Below are 19,974 nucleotides of genomic sequence, written 5' to 3' on the forward strand. Positions count from 1 at the left end.
GGCAGAAGTTAGAAGGAATTTGAGCATGGTCATATCTCAAGCTCCTTTTATTGTCCAACCTCCTCCCACTGCTGTGTCTGCCTTCCCCCCTTATAATTGGGATCCCTGGCCCCCTTGGGTCTCCCCTTGTTGCTGTGCCCTTAATTGGGCTCGATGATTTTGAGCTGTCCATGACTGACATTGTGCTTCCTCCCTAGGTGTTGTCAATTTATTGAATTCCAAGGTTTTATGTGCCCTGGTTCTTGCTTGATTCCTTTGGTTTTGGTTGCTTTGGCTTTTTACTTCTTGCCCATATAGCCAGGTTGCCAGATAAGGAATTCCTTATTACTCCAATAAAGTCATGTCATGAGACAGAACGTTCCCAGTTTAAAGATACTAACTCCCTTAATTTCCCCAGCTTCTCCCAGGATACTCCTTCCTCCAAAGAGGATACTATTCATATAGTATCCTCAAAACAACCCTGTGAGGTTGATGTGGTTGTGAGAAAGTGACTGGTTTAAGGTTTCTCAATGACATGTGTAGTTAAGTAGGTCTCCCTGTTCATAGTCCAGCAGTCTAACTGCTGTGTCACACTGGCTTTCATCAGTGACCTTGCTGGGTACACCTTGTCAGTTATGATGACAGCTATGCTACAGCCTTATCATTTCCCCAGGTATTTTATTTCTATTCATTTATTATTGGACTTTTATACCACCCTATTCTCATAAGGGTTCAGGACAGTTTACAACAGGGATCAAACTACATAAAAACAATTCATTTATAAATTAATTTAAAATTAAACATTGTTAAAAATAGAAACTCACTAGCAATTAAAATTCTGTCTAACTACACCCCCATCTCACCCCCAGTTTTACTGCCTGATGTCTATGGCAGGTAACATCTGTCACTGGCATGGGGAACAGAAGGGGAGGGAAAGAACTTGAAAGGAGAAAAGATGGAGACCTGTTTTTATTAAGTACTTTGGCCTCAACCATAGGCCTGTTGGAAGAGTACCATCTTACAGGTCCTGTGAAACTGTGATAGCTCCATTAGGGCCCTGTTCTCAACTGACAGCTCATTCTAACAGGCTGAAGTCAGTGCTGAAAAGACCATGGCTCTGGTCAAGGCCAAACAGATGTGTTTAGGGGCCAGGGACTACCAACAGATTTGCACCAGATGAATGAAGTGCTCTCCGGGGAACATATTGGTGAGAACCAGTCTCTCAGATACATAGGGCTTTAAAGGTCAATACCAATACTTTGAACCCAATCTGGAACTTGATCAGAATCCTGTGCCGCTGCTGGAGGGCTGGTTGAATATGTACCTTCCATGGGGATCTGGTAAGGGTCAGGGTAGCTGCATTCTGCACCCATTGTAATGGCATGGACATGCTCCATTTTGACCACCACTCAGCAGTGGCATTTGCCTATATGTCAAACTTCTTCAGAAGCTGTCATTGAAGCAACACTCCAACTATCCAATAGGACAAACAGGAATAATGCTCATAATAACCATAGCTTGAGATTTTCTTTTCACGTACTCAGATCAGTTTTCCTTGAATATATTTCCACTTGCCTCCAATGCCGGATAGAGAACTGTCAGAAGCTGAGAAAAGCAAGGAAAAGGGAGCACTGAGGACAGGTTACCTGAAATGTATAAAATATCTCAGTACAGCAAAAAGGAGCTGGCAGTTTCAACAAGAGATTTGGCCCTGATGAATGGCAGAAAGGGGAAGAGAGAAAAAATGTAAACTGTGACAATTTCCATATAAAACCCCCATGGGATACTGGAATGCCAGTGGAGGCTGGCCTATTTTGGAATTTATAACAATTTCTTTGTTCAAACTCAGCCCATAAATCTTTATTTTATACAATTTTCTGTTTTCTTGCTCTGTTTTCTTCCTGTTAAGCATTCACAGTTGTGTTCTTTAGACACTGATTGCATGTAAATAGCATATAAGGTATAAATGGCATTAAAATTATATAAAGAAACACACTGGGAATGCTGTAATGAACCCTGGCATACCAAAAGGTTCACAATGACAAAGTACAGAAATAAGAAGTCACAAAATAGAGCACAGTGGTCCATTCCAAACTGGAAAACAGCTATTTAGAATCTACACTGCAGTATTTTTCTGTGTCATGTTGCATTCGTGGCTATGGTTTCAGCCTTATGGATATATTAAATGAATCCCAGTGAGATATTGTGAGGTAATGAGAGTCCAAGAATCCCCTTTGGCCATTTAGTGCCCTGCAATGTTTTACTCCCCTGGGAGAAGTGGCCTCAATTAGGGTAAAACAAGCATCAGGAAAGGGTTTTGGTCACTTAATTATCCTCTTTTGACTGTTCTACAGGCTGGTAGGTCTCCATTTGGAGAGTTCTGCCCTGTATCACAGTAGACCCAGGGTTGCCCCCAACTAATGACAGACAGTGAGATCACCTGGGAAACTCTCTGGGAGGAAGAGCCCTGCCCTTGCTACTCACCACCCTTCTCCCAGGGCAAAGAGATGCATGCTTACCTCAGGAGAAATGTTCAGCTATTGGAGAAATCTCCACCTCTTTCCCAGGGAAACAAGACCCAGCTAGCCTCATTGGAGGTGATCATGTCTTCCATTTCCCTCCCCTTACCAACAGTATTGGAGCAGAGACCAGCAAGTAGGGCTTGGCACCTCTGCCAACTCTAGGCACATGTCATAACTCTACACTGCTCTTTAAGGATGGAATGGACCCTAGTTATGGACCCTAATATGGAATAGACCCTAGTTATTCTACTGCCCAGATTGAGATGTGCTCCAGTTCTTTTTAGATAAGTCTGAGAGGCCAGAGGTGGACTCCAGACAGTGATCCTCTTCTATAGCATTGCAAGCTGTTCCTTCCCTTAATCAGGCTTGTGCTTTGAACTGTTTCCACAGATTACGTCACTATGCCCAGTGCCAGCCTGACAATATTGGCAAAATAGCCAGTCACCAAGAATGCCAGGACATCAAATTAGATGGATCTGAATTTCTTTTCTCTTCTTTAAAAGTGCTCTCTCTCTCTCTCTCTCTTTCTCTTTCTCTCTCTCTCTCTCTCTCTCTCTCTCTCTCTCTCTCATAGGTAAGCATGAAAAACGAACCCTTGCTGCTCTTCTTCCATAGCTAAAGCCCCAAAGACTGTCAATCTAGCAATTTACACATTTATAGCAAGTTATTATACATGTATCACAAGGGCAAGGTGTTTTCATCTGTATCATAAGGCATTCAGTAACCCTTGATTTGTGCTAGGAAATAGAGTGAAGGGAATTGGAGAGAAGATGAATTCCAATTGGTGTTGTAAAATCAGACTTACTGAGGTGAAAGGGACATGTATGGCGATTGATATGCCTGCTAGCAGGGAGACCACAGGTGTGCAAGCTATTGAACAACTGCTTGCTGAGCACCTCAGAGACAGTCTATTTTTGTGCAATCTGGCTATTACTCTCCACCCCCACAGCAGAAAGCTGAATTTGGGGAAATGGACATGAAGGATGAAAACTAGGATCATATCTGCACAAGTCATTTTCCTCAGTTCACCCTCTGCTTGTTTGCAGGGTTTATTTGGCCTTCCTCATGATACTGCCTCCCTCCTGGGGCTTTCCCAGGTGACTCTGCCTGGCCATGACCCCATGATAAGGAAATGCTAATAAATCAGTATTCCCTGTTTTATTGCAGGAGACAAATGAGCAGCAAGTTGCAGCAGGGATGTGAGGAAGGGACCATTCAGGCTGCCCATTTCCCTGCCCTTCCGGCCATCCACCCACTCACTCCTCGCCCCACCATTATGTCAAAGGACTTTTTCCAAAAGGATGGAACTGTGTTGCAACATGGTTCCAGTATAATGCAATTATACCCAGTCCACTTCATGCACACATTGCTTGCCTAATGCTTCAGTGGAGCCGAGGAAGAGAGATGTGTTCTTTCTTTCCTCCTTTCTTTAAAAGGGACTGTAGCCTGACCATGTGGGAGGGAGCTAAGGCAGAGAGCCAGGTCGCCTCGATGCTTCTTCCTTTGCCGCCCCGCTGTGCTGCTCTGTTTGGAGCCATGCTGTGGAGACAAGGAAAAGCGACTGCTTTCTCCTTCACCCCTCCGCACTGCTCACAAATCGAAGAAATGAAAACACTTCACTAACTTTAAATCATTAGATGTTGTAGCGGACATGTGTTGCTATGCAGATGTTGTTTTTTTAAATTAAAAACATTATTTTGTCTATGTTTGGGGGGGGCTGGGGGGCGCTAGAGTGTGGGAATACAGCACTGAAAGATGATTGGTGGCTTATGCCATATTACAATGATTAAAAAGCCAAAACGGGGGTGGTGGGACAGATTGACCCGACTTCCGCTCAGCCACCTTACTTGTCAGGAACCAAAAACCCTGGAACAAGGCAGTCAGCAAATCCAGGAGAAGAGTCCCATCCAGAAACAAGCAACTGCGCATTAGCGGCGCACGGATTTCAAAACAGGAGGTGGCACGCCTTAAATGCCTCCATGCGGAAATGGTCTAGGATTCACATTCCAATGGAGATGGAAGGCTCATGGATTTGAAGCCCTGAAACGACTATCAGAACTCCAGCTTTAAAGCATATGCGTAGTAATCATACTCTATCCTATTTTCATAGAATCATAGAATCATAGAGTCGGAAGGGGCCATACAGGCCATCTAGTCCAACCCCCTGCTCAACACAGGATCAGCCCAAAGCATCCTAAAGCATCCAAGAAAAGTGTGTATCCAACCTTTGCTTGAAGACTGCCAGTGAGGGGGAGCTCACCACCTCCTTAGGCAGCCTATTCCACTGCTGAACTACTCTGACTGTGAAAATTTTTTTCCTGATATCTAGCCTATATCGTTGTACTTGTAGTTTAAACCCAGTACTGCGTGTCCTCTCCTCTGCAACCAACAGAAACAGCATCCTGCCCTCCTCCAAGTGACAACCTTTCAAATACTTAAAGAGGGCTATCATGTCCCCTCTCAACCTCATTTTCTCCAGGCTGAACATTTCCAAGTCCCTCAACCTATCTTCATAGGGCTTGGTCCCTTGGCCCCAGATCATCTTCTGGGGCCATTTTACTGTGGTTTGATCAACGAGGATTCAAAGAACACCGTCTTCCTCTAGTGCACTAACTTTTCCTGATTACAGGAAGGAGCTAAAGTCTCTGTTGAGAATGTTGAAGTTGTCAATCCTCCCCAGGAGGCAGCATGCTGGGCATATCCCTGGTGCACCAAGGAACTGTTGGCCCCAGGGGCTCCCCCCAGTTCCTTTGGCCTTCAGAAGTGCGAAGGGCAAATCAATCCATACATTCTTACATCAAGGCAGAGTCTCTTTGTAATTTGGCTGCCTGAGAACTCCAGACACACATTAATGAAGGATACTTTGACCATAAAAAATCCCCAGGTTGGCAGGATAATAACTGATAATCTTAGAATCACCTCCAACTTTCAAGCACCTGGGTGGGATTCTGAACTCCACTCTTTGGATAAAGACTCAGGTCACAAATGCTGTCCGTTTGGCTTTTTACCATTTCTGCCAGGTATGATGGCTAGCATCTTCTTGTCAACACCCAACCTGGCCACTGATCCACACAACAATCACCTCCAGATTAGATTACTGCAACTCACTCTATGCAGGCCTGCCCTTGTATCTGACTCAGAAATTTCAACTGGTCCAAAATGCAGCAGTCTGGCTCCTTACAGGAACCAGGTGGAGAGCTCACATTTGACCATGCTCTCCCAGATGCGTTGGCTCTAGATTGAAGACTGAATCAGATTCAAGGCCCTGATTTAAACCGCTGAAGCCCTAAATGGCCTGGGACCACCTTTTCCATTACACCCTACAAAGACAACTATGACTGAGCACACATAATCTGCTCAGAGTCCCCAGTCCAGAGAAATAATACTGGCCTCAGCCAGAGCCTGAGCCTTTTCTGCCCTGGCACCAGCCTAGTAAAACACATTTCTGAGCAAGATCGGGGCCCTGCAGGAATTAAAACATTTCCACAGGATCTGTAAAACATAAATGTTCTGCCAGGCCTATGGCTGAGGCTTACATATATACCATCAACTGTTGGAAAAGACAATGTCTGGTGTACAAAGAAGAAGAGAAGAAGACCCTGCAGGGGGCAGCAAGAAGACTGTTAAATAGGATAGTGAGGTCAGGACCTTCTCTCCCATTAAGTGTCATTCTTTGTCTCCAGAATGCTACTCTTAGGAGCAATATCCTGCTTCTTGGAAACCACAGTTTCTCTCTCTCTCTCTCTCTCTCTCTCTCTCTCTCTCTCTCTCTCTCTCTCTCTCCTGCACTATCAAATATGGCAATTCCTTAATAAACTTTTACCTATTCTTAAACTTTTACCTAATCTTAAACCTTACTGCCTTATTTACTCTGCTAACATCAACAACCTAGTCTCCCTGCTGAAATGAAGAATGCCTGGACACAACTGGAAACAACTGAATCTATGACTGTATTAACAAAAGAAGAAAAAGAAGAGTTGGTTATAATATGTCACTTTTCTCTACCTGAAGGAGTCTCAAAGCGGCTTACATTTGCCTTCCCTTTCCTCTCCCCACAACAGACACCCTGTGAGGTGGGTAAGGCTAAGAGAGCCTGGATATTACTACTTGGTCAGAACAGCTTCATCAATGCTGTGGCAAGCCCAAGGTCATCCAGCTGGTTGTATGTGGGGGAGCGAGGAATCAAACCCGGCTCGTCAGATTAGAAGTCCACACTCCTAACCACTACACCAAGCACCTTATTGCCCTTCTGCTCTGACAGAGAAACAGCAGTGAACTTTGGGTGGTTTTGAATATAAATTATTAGTTTTAAATACTGGACTCATTTTAACCTACTGCAAATTATAAATTGTTGTAAACTGTCCTGAGCATTTGGGGAACAGTGGCATATAAATTTGAGAAATAAATAAAATAATAAACTGGACAAATCTCCCTTCTCCATTATATCACCTAGGTACTTATCTCTGGTATTGTTTTAGAATAGAATATTTGAACTCTCCTATGACTAAGACACTGATGGGGTCACAGATCATAATGTTGCACCAGTTGCTGAGGTTTCAGAGTTTAGCTGTATTGGTCTGTTTAGAAGAGCTAGATTTGAGTCAGAAACACCAGTAGCAGTTTATCCATGTAGCACATATTATGGGCCCTGCAGTTCCCAGGGCTCTTCATGGTGTCTTCTCTCCCATGGAAGAGTGTAGCCAGAACTGTGAGTCATGACCTCTCGCACTCATGACCCCCACAACTGAATTGCACATGGCCAACCCACTGGGCCCCTAGCCAGCCATTAGCACTCCCACTAATGTTCTGTCTGTGCTGGCCACAAGCTGCATAAATATGATCCCCTTTGATGTTGGGGCATTGCACTTGCACATTCCATCAAGTTCCAGAAATGTTTTTGGCAAAGTGAAGGTGTCAGTTGCTTCCAACATTCCAACTATCCCCAGGATAGTGGCCCCACAGTTACTTGTGTAGAACATGTAACAGATCCAGTTGAGCTCTGCTGGGGCTCCACAAATCTTTGAACTGGTTGTGGTGCTACAGGTCCTGCAACTACTTAAACCGGACTTGAGTAGCACCTTAGGAATCATCAGGATTTTGAGCTTCGGAGAGTCACAGTGATTTCATTCCCAGTCCTATCTTTTGTATAACACAGCAAGCCATTCACCATCTCTTCTTGTACTCATCACAAGTTTGTGTCAATTATGCTCTTTGCTCAGCCTGCAAATAAAGCTATCCACCCACATAAAAGAGAAGTTGGGAAATAATTACATTATCCCATTCCCGTAGCTTCTAATTAATAATTGCAATACTTACTTAATTACACCAGTTGTGATGGTAGGTTGTTCCCCCCTCTTAAAAATTTTTGATTAAGACAATTCACAACTCTTGCAATTATGCAGGCTGCTATATTTATTAGCACAGCAGGCACTGTCAAATGCTTGTCAGCAATTTGCATGTCATTTACAGCAGAGGCAATGTCCTCTACAGGAAAGTTCTTTTTGAACAGGGAAATCATGTATGCCTGGCATTCAGCTACCACGTTCATAATAACACACTGCAATACAAAGCCATCCTGGCCACACTGGTTCCAATAAATATAAATCAAGCCCACGCGCCTATGAATCAATCCAAAATTGTTTCAGCCTTAGCCAGGTTTCATTCATTATTTTCCAAAAGCACTTTCATTTTGTAAAACATGTGTAATAAAGCTGCTCATAAAGTTCTAGATGGAACTATATGTAGAAGTTCTAAATGCATTCTTACTTTAACAGACCTAGGACCTGCTGCCAATCTGTGAGAGGGGTCATTCCCTGTGTAAAGTCTCCTCCTGGTAATGATGTGAAATGGAATATACTTATTTGTGTAAATGTTCACTACACGGTCTGCAGTAAACACATGAGCTAGTCAACAGCACTGTAATATTGTCCCTTTTAAAAAGAATGGTTTGGGAACCAAATAAACTTATGTCTTTCATTTACTTTTGTTCCCCCCCCCCCCAGAAAACACGGTTGGAGGAAGTAATACAACTGCTAGTTCTCTCCAAATATTAATTAATGTTGCATGGTTTCTTTTCCAGGGCCAGGATATAATTACTCTGAGTCTGGTACAAACATGGCCATAACAGAAATAATCCATCCCATATCTACAATCTCATGAATGAAAAACTTCTATTTTATTTCTGAAGCAAAACAAAGTTTGAGTCCAGAGGCACCTTTAAAAGCAACAGAGTTTTATTCAAGGCATAAGGTTTTGTGTGCATGTACATTTCATCAGATACAGTGAAACAAACCTGTTACATATAGGTAGAGATTGGGTAGAGGATTGCTAGGAAGGGATAGGCAGTAAGAAAATGGGTGGTTATAGCTGAGATGGGATTAAGGCAGTTAAGATCTGTGAATGGCAGTAAATTAGCATACAGATCTGTGAATTGACAGTAAATTAGCATACAGATGCAAGTAAATGGCAGTGAATTAGCATGCAGATCTATTGAGAATGTGAGAATAAAGTTTGAGTCTGGTGACACCTCTAAGACCAACATAATTCAATTCTGTGCATATTCAGAAACTGAGATATTTATGTGTGCACTCCTTCAGTTACATAAAAATAGATCACTTTAAATGTTATATTTAAGTAGGGGGGGGTGAGATGCCAGAAATGGCTAATTAGAGTCAAAATACATAAGTAACCAAGCAATAAATTCAGCTAGGATTGAAACAAGACATATGGTAAGACTTGTAAATAGCAGCAAATTGACATAAAGATGATAAAGATATTTACAGCTCATATCTTGAATAAAACTTTGTTGGTCTTAAAGTTGCCACTGGACTCAGACTTTGTTCTGCTGCTTCAGACCAACATGGCTGCCCACCTGAATTTCTGAATGCTACACATACCCATATCATGATAAGTAGCTTCCAACTTGGACTGGAATCCTTTGGATCCCTGGATGCTGGTGTATTCTGCCAGCCCATGTTTGAACTATGATTGCTTGAATGGCCAAATAATCAGCTGTTTATTCTCCATGGTCCATCAATGGGGTATAGTGACATCTTGACGTGCCATGTTATCTGTTATCTCTCTTCAAATTTCCATTCTGCAATATCTTATCTCTATACATGTTTTACAACCAAAATGCAATATAAAATACAGCAATCATTCAACCTTGATTGATTTTTATGCTGCAATTAACTTTTGAGGCATTCAACAAAGCAATGATTAATTTTAAACCAACACAGTGCAACAAAACAGCAATTAAAATACAAAGCATCAGCAAGTAAAATTATTTAAAAGAGAATCCACTTAGCAGCAGAGAACGAGAATTAATTAAACACTCGTTGCAGCATATAAAATCAACTGTTAAACTGCAATCCAATTTAAAATAGGACTGTGGTTTAAAACAGGGCTACAAAGGTTGGTGGGGGGTGTAAAAGGGGTAGAGACTGATCAGCAGCTGTCCAAGAAATTTTTTTCACATCCGTAACAACGAAAGCCCCCAGTTGATAGCAGTGAGCAGGAAGTTCCACAGATGTGGAACAATAAACCCTGTTCCTCATGAGCCCCTATCTCACATCAGTTAGTGGAGGCAATGCAATGTTTCTCTATTCTAGTGCATATGGACATTCTGATAATATCTGGGTGTGGAGGGTATATAGTGGGATCATGTCTACTGGCCCAGCCTTTTTTGTGTGATTGAGTCTTATGCACAGAGACTATATGTAAAAGTTATAAACATAACAACCTCTGTGCGGAATCTGTATCCTGCATTTTTCCACCAGTACTAGAACATAACATACAAGTGGCTTGTATACATGAAGATCTCTGGAGGCAGAGGCAGAAGATCTAACTACAACTTGCTCATTTTGGTGAGTTGGATCCAGGCCACAGGGCCTGAATCGCTTTCCCTGCTGTCACATCACATGTCCGTAATATTAAACAAATCCCAACACATTTTGCTGTGTGGCTTTTTCAAGGGACATCAATTTTGATTTTTTTTAACAGGAAACTTCAACAATCTCCCTTGGCCTTCCCCAAGCAGCCTGGACTTTGGGAAATATGGGGGGTAGTAGGAAAGAGGCAGTCCACCCCCATCCCCCACAGCCTTCCCCACCCAGCTTGGCCTTTGCAGGCTGTGGGGGAGGGGGCAGGAAGGAGGCAATCACCTCATGGCCTTCCCTGCCTGGCCCAGCCTTTGGGAGATGTGGGGGGGGGGGGGAGAGAAGGAAGCAGCACATCCCTTATGGTCTTCCCCAAGCAGCCTGGCCTTTGGGAGATGTGGGGGGGGGGAGAGACAGCTCCCCCATGGCCTTTCACCCTCAGCCTGGGCTTTGGAAAAAGTGGGGGTGGGGGGTGGGAAGGTGGCATCCCACCCTTCCATGTTTTGCCTGGCCTGGCCTTTCAAAGATGTGGGGTTGGATGGGAAGGTGGGGACAATGGTGTCCTGTGTAGACACTGTTGTATGGGGGTAGGGGTAGGAAGACCAGTACCCCTCCAAAGCAGCTGTTTTTTTCTAGGAGAATTGATGACTTCCTTCCCTCCTCCCTTCTCTCCTGCCTCTTTTTTCTTTCTCTTTCTTTGTCTGCCTCTTTCTCTCTCTTTCTCCCTGTCTTTCTCTCTTCCATCTTCCTTAAGTTTTCCAGGCCCTCACCTGGAATCTGGCAACCCAGCTGGCTGCATGTGAAGGAGGAGTCAGGAATCAAGCCCAGCTCTTGAGATTAGAGTCTGCTATGCTTTAACCACTTCACTACACTGGATCTCAAATTCGAGCAGGGAGCGGGGGAGTACCAGAGGTCATTGCAGGTGTTTGTGCTAGCGCCGGTTATATTCCTGGATGTAATGGACTTTAATGTAATAACGCCAAGATATCAAAAGAAGCCTAAAAAATTACTTAATGAGTTAAGATGTAAAAGGAGGAAATCATCCAGAAGCAATTTTTTTTTAAATAGTGAAGAAATATAGGAAGAAGGTTAAAAAAAGCTAAGGCCCAAAATGAGATCATGCTAGCCAAGGGAGTTAAAAATAACAAGAATAATATTTTTGGCTATGTCACAATCATATCGATATGTAATTGGCTGCCTGACAGAAACCATAGAGCTCATCAGTGGTTTAACTTCATCTTGGAGGGAGGTGGTGAGTAGTGTCCCACAGGGCTCTTTGCTGGGGCCAGTATTGTTTAAGAGGAAAGCAAGGGGTGATATGATAGTGGTATTTAACTGCATAAAAGGAAGACATGTTGAAGAGGGGGGCAACTTGTTTACTGCAGCTTTAACTTCATGGACTAGAAGCAATGGGTTCAAATTACAGGAAAGGAGTAAAGCACTTAAAGCACTTTTTCACGAGGGCTGTTCATAGATGGAATATGCTATCTTAGAGGGTAGTGGAGTGTCCTTTGTTGGAAATTTTTAGAAGATTGAATGAGCAGGGGTGTGATATTTAAGTCCCCAAGAAGGTGTGTGTGTGTGGAGAGGGGGCTGGATGGGATGGTCATTTTTGTTCTCTTCCCGCTCTGTGTGATTCTAATTCATTGCTGAGTAAGTACAACTATCCCTGCACACCTGGGATAGGGAAGCAATTCTGACAAGTAGCAAGAGAAGGCCTGGGGCAGATGTAGGAAGCAACTGTTGACATTAAGCACTTTCTTCTCAGTACCAGGAAGCAGCAGTTATTGCTGCTGCATGATTCTTAGGCTAGGAGGCCTCTGAACGGCAAGACAGATTGGAAATCATGAAAATTGGAAGATGTTTGTGCAAGCTACTCTCAGCAAAACTGTCCAAATGAAAGATGATCCTAAGTATCAGAGCAGCCAAGGAATTCAAGGCGTCTCCGAGAATAACCCTCAATAGGAAAAATATCAGCAAATATTGTAAGGGTTTTTTCCCTTCTTTCATCCTTTTAAATAAGCAACATATTCTTCATCTTGATTAATTTCAGGAGAAATGCCATGAACTTTGTGGTTAACATGTCTGATCAGCTAAGTTAGTATAGAATTATTTTATTTTCAGTGCTAAGAACAGAAACTCCAGATCTGTACCCATTAATCTCTGCTCTTTTCAAGAGTAACGCTGGGACTAAAATTGTTCATGAGTTGGACATTGTTGGGCAAGAAGACCATTGTGCAGCTCTCGCAAACTATCCTGCAGGTAGACATTTTACCTTGGCATGAAAATAGGAGTAAAAAGCAAGTGGCTGACAATAAGCATGCAGGTTTATATGGAAATAAACATCAAACCCCTGTCCAAGCCAAATTAACCGTATCTCCTCGATGAGCCAACCTACCTTTATCAGCCCCTCTGTTGTCAACTGTCCCTCCGGCCCTCCTGTTAGCAGCCTCTATGCAAAAAAAAAAAAAAAAAGTCTGGGTGACTTGCACCATGGCCTCCAGCACTTGGCTGGTCTTATACCAGTGATCTAGTGGTCCCAGGCTGTTACCCAAATCAGTCCCTGTGCCCCATCTGTCATGGGAAGGGCATCCCCTTATTTACACATGTGCAGACTAAGCAAATGGTGTTGGGGTAATTCACAGAACTGTTTATGTATACACAACTGTATACATAAACCTCAAGGGCTGGGGAGAAAGATGGAGAGACAAATTACTTAAAATGAAAGTACACAGGAAAAGCAGTATAAAATGCATGAAAAACAGTATAGTCCTGTCAGTGGTATCAAATTAAAAACAAATACCTTTATCCTAGGGACAAAATTAAGTCTGCTTTGGGGTGAGGAGGCTAGTTATCTCAAAGGGGAAGCAATTGGTAAGTGGGGAATTGCTTTCCTGGGGCCCATGGTTGAATGGAAAGATATAAATAACTTGATCATGACCGTTTACGCACTGGGAACTTCACTGACCCAGCTCCAGTGCAGGAGCACAAATCGGAGGCAGATGACGCACCCTGGGACAAATGCTTCCCCGTGTGGATGCAGGAAGAGGTGGGGTAACCTGCCACAACTAAAACTCCAGCCTGCATCCCAGCATGAATCCTCCAGTCCATGAAGAGGATCCCAGTGGGACAGAAGCATAGAAAATTGTTTGGAGGGCTATCTACAAAACAGGGGAGCTTTGCCCAGCTCCTCTTGTGCTCCTAATTTGACCGGGATTTCAACAACAAAGCCTAGGCATTGGTCAAATTGGTTACAAAACTAGCTGTTGTGATCTTATTAGACTAAGGATAGGGTGCTCACTAGTACACTGTGATTGGTTTCAGGACCCAGAAGGGAAGGTGATATGGTGAAGCCCAAACTCATCCAATCACAGAAGCTATGTGGGGTAGGTACTTGAAAAGGAGAACACCATGGAAGATTCTGCAGAGGAAGGCAATGGCAAATCACCTCTCCTTTTCACTTGCCTTGAAAGCCCCTTGCTAGGGTCTCTGTCAGTCTGTGGTAGCTAGACTGCAATTTACACACACATAGAAGTGTGAGCCCCGGTCTTTAGGGTCCATGGAAGCAACCCATAAATGAAGAAGAATCTGAATACCTTTGATGATGCAAGAAAAATGATTGATTCGACAAGGTAATATTCTTGTTGCAATGGTGATCAAATGGCTCTTCCTCACAGATAATTATTCTGTCCGGACAGGCATTTGCTAGTGAGAGTCAGAAATGGGTTCATTATTTTTATCCAGCACCACTAGGTCAGAAGATTTGAGAAGTTCAGGGGACTGTGAAGACTGCCATCTCCCTGCTGCCTTTGAAGTGTCAAGTAGCCTGTTCTGCTTTTCACTCAGTACTTGTGTTCCTTGGGATGTAAAGCAAAAATATTTTCTTCACCTTTAGTATCCATTGGCCAGAGGTTTGTTGGATTCTCACATTCTGAATTTCTGCCATCTGCTCAGATCAAAAATTCTTGAGTGGAGATGCTGTCAGAGTTTATTTGATGGAGTGCTTTCCCACATTCCCAGGGATTCTGTATATGGATACCGGCCACAGTAACAACTACCACCCGTGTTAGTCCAGTCTCAGTGGAGCAGTGACAACAACTAGTACCAGGCCAGGTCCTGCTTGGTGGCACATTGGCTGTTGCCACCAAATGTGCTACTTTGTTTTCTTCCCACTCACCACCCAGTTTATCTGGCCCCAAGTCTTCAGCTTTTCCTCCTTCCCAACTTCAGATAGCCTGTCCCTCGAAAAGTTTGGCTGGGCTGCACTGTAGCTGGATCCAAGTTGCATGGAGGCCAGCACAATCTCGAATTGCATGGTGACTGCCACTCCTGGGCCAGGCCAAATTGTGTGAGTAGTAAGTTTCTGGTAATCAGTGCTGGGTTTGCCCCTGATGAGTCCTCTTCCATCAAGAGGCCATGACTGTGAAAGGAGTGGTGGGACCTTTTCTAGGGAAGTTCAGCCTCCCAGTCCACTTTACTCCACCCCTCCCCAGTGGTTTTGATTTGCAAAAACTAGGATTTGAAAGGCTTCGTAATGTTGTTGTAGGGACCCAGCAACATTCCACAGTCACTGAAATTTCTGTGGGCATTATTTTCTGAAAACTGCAGGCACTGTTTCTGTTATTTTGGGGAGTTTTAATGCCCTCCAAGTTTGTCTGAAACCCTGGGATTTCTTTCAGGCAGGTAAAAAAATCACTGTAGTTTGTCCCTAGCTCTATTTTGTGGCTCTGTTAATCATATCCCCTGTGGCATTGTTTGGAAATAGATGTATTGATGGAGAGTAAAGATGAAAGGATGCCATTTGTTCATTTGTTGCTGATGAGCCAGCAGTGACTCCACTCAGTGATCATCATTCAGAAGCCGCGGGCCGCTGCGATAGGACTGCCAATGGGCCCCAGGGCATCTCTTAGTCCGCAGGAATCATCAGAGGCATTGGGACTGCTACTGCAATGTGGTTCAGCTGTAGTTCCCATTAAACCGATGAGAGTGAAAAGGGAATGTGATAACAGAAATGACCAGAGATCCAGTAGCACACTGACCCAAAATAAAAGACATTTTAAAAATAGAATCAGAAAAAAAAATCATGTGCAGGCTGAAGTGGCTTTAAGCATACCTGATTTAAAATCCTTTTTTGTCACTCTGAGGATTGCTGGCCTATTCCTTATGGTTGTTTTCATTTTGGTTTTGTTTTAATTTCAAACATGTTATTCACTTGTACTTTGAATTTTCTTGCTTTTGTTTTTGTATATTTGTTTTAGGTCCCATTGTGTGACACAGTAGGGATGAGAGAGTCTCTTCTCAGGGACTTCTCAGTGAATTATTGTCAATTATTATTCCCCTTCCCCCTTTCTTTTCCATTATATGAAGAAATAAAATAAATGGGCCTTTTCTGTTTTGTTCGTTCCTACTATCCATTGGGAAATGACAGGCACCATTTCACTCCTAAGAATTATTTATATTGAACTTTTGCTTCCTAGTGCAAGGAAGGAGTTGCTGCAACATCGCCCTTTTTGCTGGAAAGCTCTCCTCCCTGCAAAGGTATGTGGAATTAGTTATATGCACAAAATGATAAAGGCAGGAGACTGTGCACATTCTCTAAGTCACCCCTTTATTGTACATTTCATGGAAAATTCTAATAGTGTTTCCAGAGTATACCCTGCCAATCATGGAAGTTGTTCTACAGTTCTTTCTACAACTCTGTTGATAACTGTCCAAATATCCCTACTTTAGGTTAAAATCATGGACATATACAGCCCTTTATCTGGCAAACATCAATAATCCCAACCATAGATAGGCCTTTTCCATCCTATATTCTGCTTCCCCACTCTGCCTCACTTTAAGCCCTTGGAAAGTTATTTGGGGCGTTTTGTGACATTTTTACTGGGAGACAGGATTAAGTCAGTCTCAACTGATGTAGCAAAATATTGCTTTTTAAACTCCAGGAAAAGGAAAGTTTTAGCTAATCAAATTTGCCAATTTTACTAGCATGCTGTACTAATTTATGTCATCAAAGTTTGCTTTTTATTTGATCAATTGTGTATATATTCACATATATTTTTGCTGGTCATTGACAGTATTAATAAACTGAACTTGCTGTCCAAATAGTATTGTATTTGAGGCTTACAAGGCTCACTTCATCATGTGCGGTACAGGTACTCACCAGGAAAAGAACCAGCCTGGCCTGTTTTTCTGTTTAACTAGCGTATTTTGTGTATCCTCCCTCAATGGTCAGTATGCATGGTTCTCCTGTCCTCCACTTTATCCCCACAACATCCCTGTGAAATAAGTTAGTCTAAGGGGTATTGGCTAGCCTAAAGTCACCCACTGACAGAGTGGGGATTTCAGTTTTGGTCTCCAAGGCACTAGTCTGACCTTTTAACAACTATACCATGACCTATTATGAAGATACAGCTTACTGAAAAGAATCTGATCAGTCAAATCATTAGGCTTGACTTTGAATTTCTGTAACTGCTGCATGCACTGCCCCCCCCCCAAATGTATTTATTCTGCAGTTGCAAACAAAAAAAAGTTTTTCTTAACTGAGGTGGGACCCTCACGTGACATGTGAGGAATGGTGTCCAAAGAGTTCCTTTTAAATGTATACAATTTAATGTATTGCAACTGTGCAGTAGCATCAAGTTAATACCTTCCATTGCAATCCTCATGGTTCAGTTCCTTGAATGAAAAGGATCAAAATGGAATGCAGGAAAAGTTTTGTTTTTAAGTTCTGAAACAGACTGAACTATTTTTGAAATCAACTACAACTGCAACACTCCCTTTTCTTATTGCCAAGCTCTAGTGGCTTCTCTGTTGTGTTATGAGCCACTGTGAAAAATGGAAAGAGTCACCACCCTACACCATCCTTCTCTTTTATTGCTGGTCTTTATTCCCCCTCCCCTTTCATAGTTTATGTGGAGGCTTCTTGGAGAGATGCCAAAGAAGCACACTTTTTCCCCTGTTACTTTTCCCCCTATGAACTGAGACTAGCAATTGTTCCAGATTGTTAGACTCATGTCATTTGTAAAAATACTTAAAATGTAAAACAAAAAGAAAAAAGAAGATGGCAGTTATATAGCAATGAAAGGGGTTGGTGGCAGAGAATCAGACACAGAAATAAACTTTGCTTAATCCTTGCCACAGACATTGCAGCTTTTGCTGAGAGACAAGGCTGTCCCCTGAATTCATGTTAAAGGAGAGCCATTCTGGATAGGAGGGGTTCACTTTCTGAATATGGTGTCTTCCAAGGAGGAAACAGGAACTGCCTGAGATATAAAAACCTGTAGGATATGCATGGTGAAAGTGAGGGAAAATGCAGAATTAAAAAGAAAACCTGATGGACATGCACGTTGAAAGTGAGGGGAAATACCCATGCATTATAGGCCCATTCTGGCCTTTAAAAACAGCTTGATCTGTAGAAATTAGCACGTGAAGCTTTTTCACAGCATGGAAATAAATATTATCAAAGGCAAATGTTTGCAGAGCAAACTGGTGTTAAGAATGCAGGAAGAGAGGTTGATAAAAAATGTTGGCAGATTTAATTCTGTGAATTCCAAGAAGCTAGCCTGGGATGTAAGCCAAAGTGCTATTTTGAGATTTTGTATCCTTCCCATAGAGCAAACAATAATCTTAATTTAAAAGGCAATTTAAAATGGATCCTACTGTATGTACCCAGGCAATGTTACTTAAGCAGTGCTTAAATGTTCATTAACAGGCCAATTTATGAGTCTGAATGAATAATTTCTTTAAGGCAGGAAAATGAACTTAGATAAATACTCAGCCTGGTCTACACAATATGACTTAACATGTTCCTGGCTGTGATATCAAGCAAGAGCACTTACAGAAGGGCTGCTTGTTCTAGATGGTAATTGCATTAAGTCATATAAGAGATTTAAAAAATAACCCAATCCCATGCTGATACGTTTCCCCATCTGTTAACGTTAATTTCCATCTTCTGCACCCAGAAATCTTTGATAATGGAGGTTCCATAGTTGTAACTATAACAGTTGCTGAATCTTCTGAAAAGCCGCACAAATTTGTTCAGTCTACATGCATAATATACAAGTGAGAGTCAGGCTTAAACATAATCACTTTTAAAAAACATTTTACCTGATGACTTTTATCTTGTGAAGAAGACAGGCGTGCATGAAGAATGGGCTTGCCTGAGACCAAATTGATGCTCTCTTAAACATCTTGCTTGTTACATCATATTCAGATGCATATGATATATTTACAATCAGCAACGGGGTATAGATCACCAAACCATCAAATTCAAAAGTGTCCTCTATGAGCACTCATAATATATGGATGCAATGCTCCATGGGCTCTTGGGGCTTTCTTCCACGCAAGTATGTGGAGGATTGCAGCCATACATCACTATGGCACACCAGACAAACTTTTTTTCACTTTGATAATTCGGTGATCTACAGTGTGCGGCTGGCTATAAATTTTTCTCCTGCATCAATATGCGACATAATGGCCATTGCATTTTAAGAGTCTTCATTTAGTTCTTTCTTCATTCTCACTTTCACATTTGCAGGGATACAACAGGAAGTGGAACAAAGCAAATGAAACACATAAAACAAGATGAAGTAATGAAGCAAAGTGAGGATGAAATGAAATAACGCTGTTTTAAGTTATTTTGAGTCATAAAGAATGCAGAAGAGATATGTATCCAAATATTCTCCAAAGCCCTTTCATTTGTGAATTTCACTCACAAACAGAGCCTGGAGTGTTTCAGCAGAATGAAGAAGCTAGGCAAAGAAAACAAGTATTTAAAGTTTCCTTGAACATTTAAGGTCAATTGTGGCAAACTGGAAAAAAATGTGGCAAGCAGAGGTGGAATTTATCCCCCCCCCCCTCTTTCCAGTGTGGTGGAAAGTTCAAGACAACTTTTGCAAAAACTAAGATCCTTTAGAAATATATGCTCTGATTGTAAAACTGTATTTATTCACAATGAGCAGATATTTTGGTTGTCATGGGCTCCATTGACAAGCACACCCTTAGTAGAAGCATTATGTTTTAATTTATTATTTCTATTATATTTTTATTTCACCATTCTTCCAAGGTCTGCTTGGTGATTGATCCACCACTCCGATTTCATCATAAGAACTCCTGGATATGAACTGGTGTAAGAAAGAATGATTTGCACAAGGTCACCCCTGAGCTTCATGGCAGAATAAAGATTTGAATAAAGATCTTTCTGGACTTATCAGACCAGTAAATCCTAATAGTATGTGGTGCATTACAGCAGTATATTATGACTACTCACACAGTGAGAAGGTATAAATGGAATCTCAATGGTGTAAAATGGAATAAAAGAGCAAAAGAATCTGCAATGGTAAAGACAAAAATGAGGTAAACGGGACCTAAGGATAAAGACATGGGTGAAATAAAAAAGAAACACAAACCGCCAAATCAACCCACCTGTAATTATGCTATCTGCTCATGGGTTTTTATCCTAAAGGCTCTTCCCTTACTTTAACCCCACAACAATCCTGTGAGGCAAATCAGCCTGAGAAGAGGTAACCCTTGTACTTCATGGCAAAATGGAACTTGAACCAAGGTTTCACTGATCCTAGGTTCGACGTTAGGATAAC

General features: G+C 42.2%; 1 long non-coding RNA gene across 2 annotated transcripts; it reads left to right on the forward strand.

Annotated features, from left to right (window-relative positions):
- The first annotated feature begins 11,593 nt into the window (after positions 1-11,593).
- Positions 11,594-19,591, forward strand: LOC143838333 (uncharacterized). 2 transcript variants are annotated; one of them, XR_013231360.1, is made up of 7 exons: positions 11,594-11,630; positions 12,153-12,363; positions 13,703-13,764; positions 14,609-14,726; positions 15,856-15,916; positions 18,915-18,979; positions 19,443-19,591. It is a non-coding gene; the product is annotated as an uncharacterized LOC143838333 (long non-coding RNA). The 2 variants fall into 2 exon arrangements; XR_013231365.1 differs by lacking the exon at positions 13,703-13,764.
- The last annotated feature ends 383 nt before the right edge of the window (positions 19,592-19,974 follow it).

The sequence above is a fragment of the Paroedura picta genome, chromosome 1, assembly GCF_049243985.1.
Source record: "Paroedura picta isolate Pp20150507F chromosome 1, Ppicta_v3.0, whole genome shotgun sequence".
NCBI classification, from domain to species: Eukaryota; Metazoa; Chordata; class Lepidosauria; order Squamata; family Gekkonidae; genus Paroedura; species Paroedura picta.